Source organism: Myotis brandtii, unplaced genomic scaffold (assembly GCF_000412655.1).
Source record: "Myotis brandtii unplaced genomic scaffold, ASM41265v1 scaffold500, whole genome shotgun sequence".
Taxonomy (NCBI): Eukaryota; Metazoa; Chordata; class Mammalia; order Chiroptera; family Vespertilionidae; genus Myotis; species Myotis brandtii.
In genome coordinates, this window is record NW_005369062.1 from 1888106 (window position 1) to 1896355 (window position 8250).

Sequence of the window (8250 nt, forward strand, 5' to 3'; positions counted from 1 at the left end):
CAAGGTTCCCTGTCTGGGGGTTCCAAATCTGCTGTTGGTTTTTTTCACCACTGACTAGAGATATACAGGGTGTCCCCCCAAAATGTATACACACTTTGAATACCTACTAATTCCAATGGTTTTAAGCATAAGAAAGGAACAACAATGGAGCTGTTATCTGTTAAAAGTGTGGGCACAAACAGGTAGTTGTACATTCCCTAAGGGGTCTCAGATTGGAGAGGGTGAAGGCCAGACTGAGGGGCCCCTTCTCCCCCGCTACCCCAGTGCACGAATTTCTTGCACCGGGCTACTAGTTTTTTTATAAACACTCTCAGCAAAGTGGGAATAGAGAGAGCATATCTCAACATGTTAAAGGCGATATATAACAAACCTACAATGAACATCATACTCAATGGGCAAAGACTAAAACCATTTCACCTAAGAACAGGAACAAGACAGGCATGTCTGTTTTCACCACTCTTATACAACAATATACTAGGAGTCCTAGCCATAGCAATCAGACAAGAAGAAGAAATAAAAGACATCCAAATTGGAAAGGAGGAAGTAAAACTCTCATTATCCACATAGATGGCTTTTTTATACACCAATAATGAATTCTCAGAAAAAGAAACTAAAAAAGAAATCCCATTTACCACTGCAACAAAAAAATTTAAGATACTTAGGAATATACTTAACCAAGGAGACAAAAGACCTGTATTTGGAAAATTCCAGGACGTTGAAAAAAATAAATAAAAGAAGATATAAACAAGTGGAAGATTATACTGTGTTCATGGATTGGTAAAATCAACATCATTGAAATGTCCATACTACCCAAAGCAATCTACAGGTTCAACACAATCCCTATTAAAATACCAACAGTACATTTCACAGATCTAGAACAAATATTCCAAAAATTTATATGGAACCAAAAAAGACCCGGAATAGCCACAGGAATCTTGAGAAAGAAAAACAAAGTTGGAGGAATCACAATACCAGATTTCAAGTTATACTACAAAGCCACAGAAATCAGAACAACCTGGTACTGGCACAAGAACAGGCATATAGATCAATGGAACAGAATAGAGACTCCAGAAATTGACCAAAGCCATTATACTCAATTAATATTTGACAAAGGAGGCAAGAGCATATAATGGAATCAAGACAGTATCTTCAATAAATGGTGTTGGAAAAATTGGGCAGAAAAAATGCAAAAAAAAAAAAAATGAAATTTGACCACCAACTTATATCATACACAAGAATAAATTCAAAAATAGATAAAACATCTGAATGTAAGTCAGGAAACTATAAAAATCATAGAAGAAGGCATAGGTAGCAAAATATCAAACATCTCTTACAGCAATATGTTTATGGATTGTAGGCTGAATCCCCAGCATGGGGCAGGAAGGAGGCATCTGATCAATGATTCTCTCTCATCATTGAAATTTCTATCTCTCTCTCCCTCTCCCTTCCTCTCTGAAATCAATAAAAATATATTTTTAAAAAGAAAGAAAAATAACTTCACATGGTGATCTGATCATCAATTCCTAACTGGGCAGGTCATGGTGGGTACTCATGTCCCAAACAGAATAGCAAAACATTTATCCTTGCCATAAGCAAGCCCTGTTCATTGTTTTTGTGCATATAAGTTAGCACATCTTTGAAATGCTTCTTCTTTAGATCCCTGGGAAGTATAACCACACTCAAGAGAGCACATAACCTTAACTATCCTATAGTCCAAGCATGTCAAACTCAAAAGCTAACATGGGCCAAATAAACAAGGTTTAAATTTATGTGGGCTGCAAAAAAACAAAAGCTTCAATTTTCATAAAAACGTAGGTTTATTTCAATAGAGACATGCTGAATACAAAGGGCTGAAATAAATTAGTAGTAGTTAACATAAAATAATAGAACATTTTAATAGAAATTAATATTTTTTCTTGAACATTAACTTGCCAGTCACTGAATAACTGCACAAATTAATAAGCGTAACACAAATAAACCTATTTTTCTTGTTCTCCAAAAGCAAAATATTTCCTGTTGTGCACACCAAACACATCAGTACAAGACTAATGACTTAGCAATCAGCTGCTAAAATGTTAGCTGCTAGTATAGTGGAGAGAAATGGTGTGCCTGTGCATAAGGTGCATAAGGGAAATGAATGCAAAACGATTATAGTAATCAGTCATTAGCGAACGTTTTAGTTTGTTATTAATAACTAGAGGCCCAGTGCATGAAGATCATGCATGGGTAGGGTCCCTAGCCACTGCCAGCCATGGGGCGGGGGTGCTCCCCCCCCCCCCCCCCCCCCCCCCCCCGTGTGTCTGTGGGGGTTCCTGCCCCTTGTTTACTTGTCCTCCCAGCTTCCTTCACTGTGGCCTTGGGGACTCTGAGGACTGGGCGGGGGTCACCTTGGGAGATGCCTGCTTTTCCTGAGAGTTAAGATGTTGGAGAGAAACCAAGGCAGCATCAGGCAGGGTCCCCACTGGGGATGTGCCCGCAACCAAGGTACATGTCCTTGACCAGAATCGAACCTGGGACCCTTCAGTCCACAGGCCGACGCTCCATCCATTGAGCCAAACCAGTTGGGGCGCATAGCAGCCTTTTATGGATCAGAACAGAGACCCCAGAAATGGACCCACACCATTACAGTCAATTAATATGTGACAAAGGAGGCAAGGACATAAAATGGAGTAAAGACAGCCTCTTTAACAAATGGTGTTGGAAAAACTGGACAGACACATGCAAGAACATTAAATTAGACCACCAACTTACACCATACATAAGAATAAACTCAAAATGGATAAAAGACTTAAATGTAAGGTTAAAAAAACCCATAAATATCTTAGAAGAAAACATAGGCAGTAAAATCTCAGATATCATATGTAGCAGAATTTTTGCCAATACATCTACTAGGGCAAAGGAAATAAAGGAGAAAATAAATAAATGGGACCACATCAAAATAAAAGATGTGGTCCCAGCAAAAGAAATCACCTTAAAAATGAAAAGGGAACCCACTGTATGGGAGAATGTATTTGCCAATGATACATCTTATAAGGGGCTAATATCCAAAATATATAAAATACACATACAACTAAACAAAAGGAAGACAAACAATCCAATAAAAAATGGGCAAAAGCCCTGAATAGACATTTCTCTAAAGAGGACATACAAAAGGCCAAGAGACACATGAAAAAATGCTCAAAGCCACTAATCATCAGAGAAATGCAAATTAAAACCACAATGAGATATCAGCTCACACCTGTCAGAATGGCTATCATCAAAAAGTCAATGAACAAGTGCTGGTGAGGATGTGGAGAAAAGGGAACACTAGTTCACTGCTGGTGGGAATTCAGATTGGTACAGCCACTATGGAAAACAATATGGAATTTCCTCAAAAAATTAAAAATGGAACTTCAGTTTGACCCAGCAATTCCACTTCTGGAATATGTCCCCAAACCCCAAACCCCAAAACACCAATCAGAAAGAATATATGTGCCCCTATGTTCATAGCAGCTAAGATTTGGAAACAGCTTAAGTGCCCATCAGTAGATGAGTGGATAAAAAAGCTGTGGGACATTTACACAATGGAGTACTCTGCAGCTATAAAAAAGAGGGATCTCTTACCCTTTGAGACAGCATGGATGGACCTGGAGACTATTATGCTAAGTAAAATAAGTCAATCTGAGAAAGACAAATATCAAATGATCTCACTTATTTGTGTAATCTAATGAACAAAATGAATTGACCAACAAAGTAAGATCTGAAGCATGGAGGCATGGAACAGACTGACATACCTTATGGGGTTGTGGGGACGAGAAGAGATAAACCAAAGAACTTATATACTTATACGTATAGCCCATGGACACGGGCAATAGGATGGTGAAGACCTGGGGGGTGGGTAGGGGCTGGGAGGAGGGGAGTAAAGGGCAGGGAATAGAAGACATCTATAATATTACTAACAATAAAAAAAATATATTTTTTTAAAAATCCTAAGGACCTTAAGAATTATTCTAAACCTACTCTGCCTGTGGTCTATAAATGGAAAAAGTCTGGATAACAGCACATCTGTTTACAGCATGGTTTACTAAATATTTTAAGCTCACAGTTAACATTATCCTAAAAACATTAAGCAAACTTATAAAGGAAGCAAAGAGCTCATTGTAACCTTCTTCAGAATAAGGATATGTAAGAAGCACATTAAATACAAAAGAAAAACTAACAGGTGACACAGTCTGTTCTGAAATTATCCTCAGATTTTGGATCTTGGAATCCCTCCACCCCTCATCTTTAAGGAGAACAGTGTCTGTTTTTAAATCCCTGCAGCCTGTCCCATTCCTCGCTCTACAACAATCTCAGGACCACTGGAATCTTTTGTTTGGGGTCACCATGGACACAGGGGTTCTTATTCCAGTATTGGCTTGTTACCAGCACAAGGTAAAGACCTAGGGTGGGGGGTCTCTAGACAAGAATGTCTCATTTCAACCTCTGCCCTCTATGTTGACTAATGTGCTCTCCCCTCTCATCCTCACAGAGCGTGGGAAAAGTATAATGTTTTAGAGGTACAATGGAGGGTGGGGGAAGAGGAAGGGTGGGGAGAATGGACAGGATGGGGGTCTTTGGGGGCATAGACAGGACGGTTTGCCAAGTGCTCAGCTGTAGACACCACTAATTAACTGTGCTCCCCTCTCCCAGGCACTCTCAGAGAAGGGGAGGGGAAGCACTAGGCCAGTATAGGACCAAATAGCAGTAACCTTGTTGCTTGCCAGGAATTGGGCCAAGATTTGACTGAACAGGCTTGGTTTAGGTAAATTAAAAAATAATTGTTTTTAATGAAAAGGCATTATCCAGAAAGGCAGCAGGAGAGAAAACTGCTACCAGGATCTCCAGTAACATTCACTCCCACATAGGAAAAGTTGTACCAAGGTCACAGGATCTGAGTCCTTCTGCGTCCCCCTGCCCCTCCAGGCCCAGCCCCTTTCAAGCCACAGCACCTCAGTGAAAGCAGCCCTGCTTGCAGGTAAGGGGGTCTGGGGCTTACATGGAGGAGGAACCCCAGAAATCCGGTTCTCCTTCAATTTCCCTTGGTTCTTAGGGCCACCTTACTGGAACAAACTGTGTTAGCCTCAGAGGTTTGGGATTTGTACTTCAACTGTGTATAAACTGGTATCCCTTAAAGGTACAGAATTCACAGATGGCTGGGTCCCATGCCCAAAACTCAAAAGTTTATGTCCAAATTAGTCTGTTTTTGAAAAAAGTATTTTCCTATTTGTTTTCATTTTTCTCTCCTTTCCAGAATTTAGGGGCTTGTGGCTCATCTCTGGCTGCCTCAGTGCAGACATGAAGTTACTACTTGTTAGCTTGGTAATGTGCTTGGCAATGTCTTATTCTCCAATGACTTCCAGTTTTCTTGATGACATAAATCTGCTCTGTGAAATGTTGGGGGGTACGTGTCTTTGCTTTCCCACGCCTTTGATTTATTCTACAGAATATTTCAGGATGGAAATATCATCAATCACTATGATTATATAAAATTGGTTTGAAATGGATTTTATGTCACTTTCTGGATCCTGTATAGCAAGTGGGCAATCTTTGAAATGTTCTGTACTTGAGCTAAACTTAAATTTTAAACATTCAGAAAGCATTTTCTTCTATTTCTTTTTTAATTTTAAAATTTAACTTTTATTTTAAATAGGAAAGCATTTCTAGTGCTACAGGCATCAAGGTATTTAAAAGGCATCAAAATTTGGTGCATAGCAACTCTGGATCATAGAGGCTTTTATTCTTGAGGACAACAAAGCAACCCCCAATGGATCCTGCAAAGAGAACTTTTGTAAGAAACCCATGTGAGGCAGCTATACCAGGGACAAAAGGGTGGAGGCAAGTCTGACCAGCTCTGTGGAACTTCATCTTATTGGCCAGCCCCCCACAACCTCCAAAGGAAGCTGTGGGCTTCCAACCATAGCCCTGAAATATCTCACTACACTACATTTTCAAAGAAAATATTAAAAAACCCAGCTCCAAGAGGACCAGAGTGATTTGCTGAAGGACAGACATTTTTTCTTAACTAGTTTTAAGGGAGAAATCTAAAACATGGTTTAAAGAGAGAAAAAAAACAAACAAAGAAACACTTCCTCATCCTGGTCAATAGCTCCTACCTGGGTGACTATAGGTGGTAGGCAATGAACAAGCTTCCTCTGCCCAGGACTCACCTGATGTCAGTAGAGAATCCTGGCATCTAGGACCCACAATCCCCTGGCATAACATCAGACCTTTAACCAGACTAGCACATGGTCTCATGTAGGCACTCAAAAATTTTGCTTTCTGAATCAATAAAAGTACATCATTTCACATGAAAACATACTACAAACTTCAGGAGCTTTGAAATGGCCCAGGCCTTGGACCAAGTAACTTATCCTATTAATGGGAGTGATAAGGATGGGGCTTGAAGAAAGCACCCAAGTTGGGCACTCCTTTGGTAGACAGCAGGCTGGAGCTTCTTGCTGGCCCCTGTCTTGAGTGCCAGCTTCACCTGCAGCAGCACCAGGGCATCTTTGGTCTGGAGGGTCAGGTTTATGATGCTACCTCATTTTTTTATTTGGCTCAAAGCCTTTTGGGGAAAAGGCTGGTTTTTAGGCCATGCAGATGGAACAGGGCAGGCCAGAATCTTTTTAGGCTGTAAACAGAATGAGGGATAAGCCTTCTGTGCCACTATGAATCTTAAAAGCTTCCCATCTGGAGTCTTGTGTTTTCTCTGCTCTTGTTCCGAAGCATAGCTCCTTTGTGCTTAGCTCCTGACACAGCCTGGCCCCTGGAGATGAGTTACTACCAGCAAAGTTGTCTAAACCATCATGAGACTGGCTTCAAAGGTTACAGAGCAGCCAAAGGCTAATGCTTCCACTTACAAAAGGACACAAAAAGGAAGAGCACTTGTTTGTAGGATGGCAGGAACTTAAAGCTATGAAGCTAAAACCTCACCTTTCACAGTCACCTCATAAGTAGCTATCTTACCCAAGGCCCTGAGGGAAAAAAGCAATTTCAACATGAAGTCAGAATGGAGAGACTGCAGGAAGATCTAGAAAGTTACAAAAAGGCTATGCCCTGGAATGTCATTTAATATTCCAACACTTCAATGATTGGAATGGCCTCTTCTCATTTTATCTAACAGTTTACTTTTATAAAGGTACTAGAGGCCCGGTGCATGGATTCGTGCACTGGTGGGGTCCCTCGGCCTGGCCTGCAGGGATCAAGTCGAAACGAGTTCTCCAACATCCTCCGAGGGGTCCCAGATTGCGAGACCCCTCTTGCAGGCCGAGCCCCCAGGACCTGGATGCCCACTGGCTCCCTCCTCCCTCCTCTCTGTGTCCAGGCTGTGGGTGAAGCAGATTTAGGGCCTACAGTGCCCCAGCAGCAACCTAACCCATGGCCGATTCCGCAAGGAATTGGGCTCCCTCCTCTACTGGTCAGAGCGTCTGCCCCCTGGTGGTCATTGTGAGTCAAAGCTACTGGGCAAATTGTTGAACGGTCACTTAGGCTTTTATATATATACTAGAGGCCCGGTGCACAAAAATTTGTGCACTATGGAGGGTCCCTCAGCCCGGCCTGTGCCCTCTCGCAGTCTGGGACCCCTCAAGGAATGACCACCTGCTGGCTTTGGCCTGCTCCCTGGGGGATTGAGCCTAAGCTGGCAGTCAGACATCCTTCTGACAGCCTGGGAGACCTTGGGGGATGTCCACTTGCCAGCGGGGAGCAGACCTAAGCTGCAGTCGGACATCCTTAGTGCTGCTGAGGAGGCGGGAGAGGCTCCCACCATCACCACTGTACTAGCAGCCGTCAGCCTGGCTTGTGGCTGAGAAGAGCTCCCCCTGTGGGAGCACACTGACTACCGGGGGGCAGCTCCTGCATTGAGCATCTGCTCCATGGTGCTCAGTGTGTGTCATAGTGACCAGTGATTCCCAGTCGCTCTGCTGATAGGGTCAATTTGCATAATACCCTTTTATTATATAGGATAGAGGCCTGGTGCATGGGTGGGGGCCAGCTGGTTTGCCCTGAAGGGTGTCCCGGATCAGGGTGGGGGTCCCCGCTGGGGTTCCTGGCCAGCCTGGGTGAGGGGCTGATGGCTGTTTGCAGGCAGGCCAAGGCCCCCAATGGGGACCTTCACCCCATGAGGGTGTGACCATCCTAGGTGAGGGGCTGATGGCTGTTTGCAGGCTGGCCAAGGACCCCAGTGGGGACCCTCACCCCATGAGGGGGTGACCATCCTGGGTGAGGGGC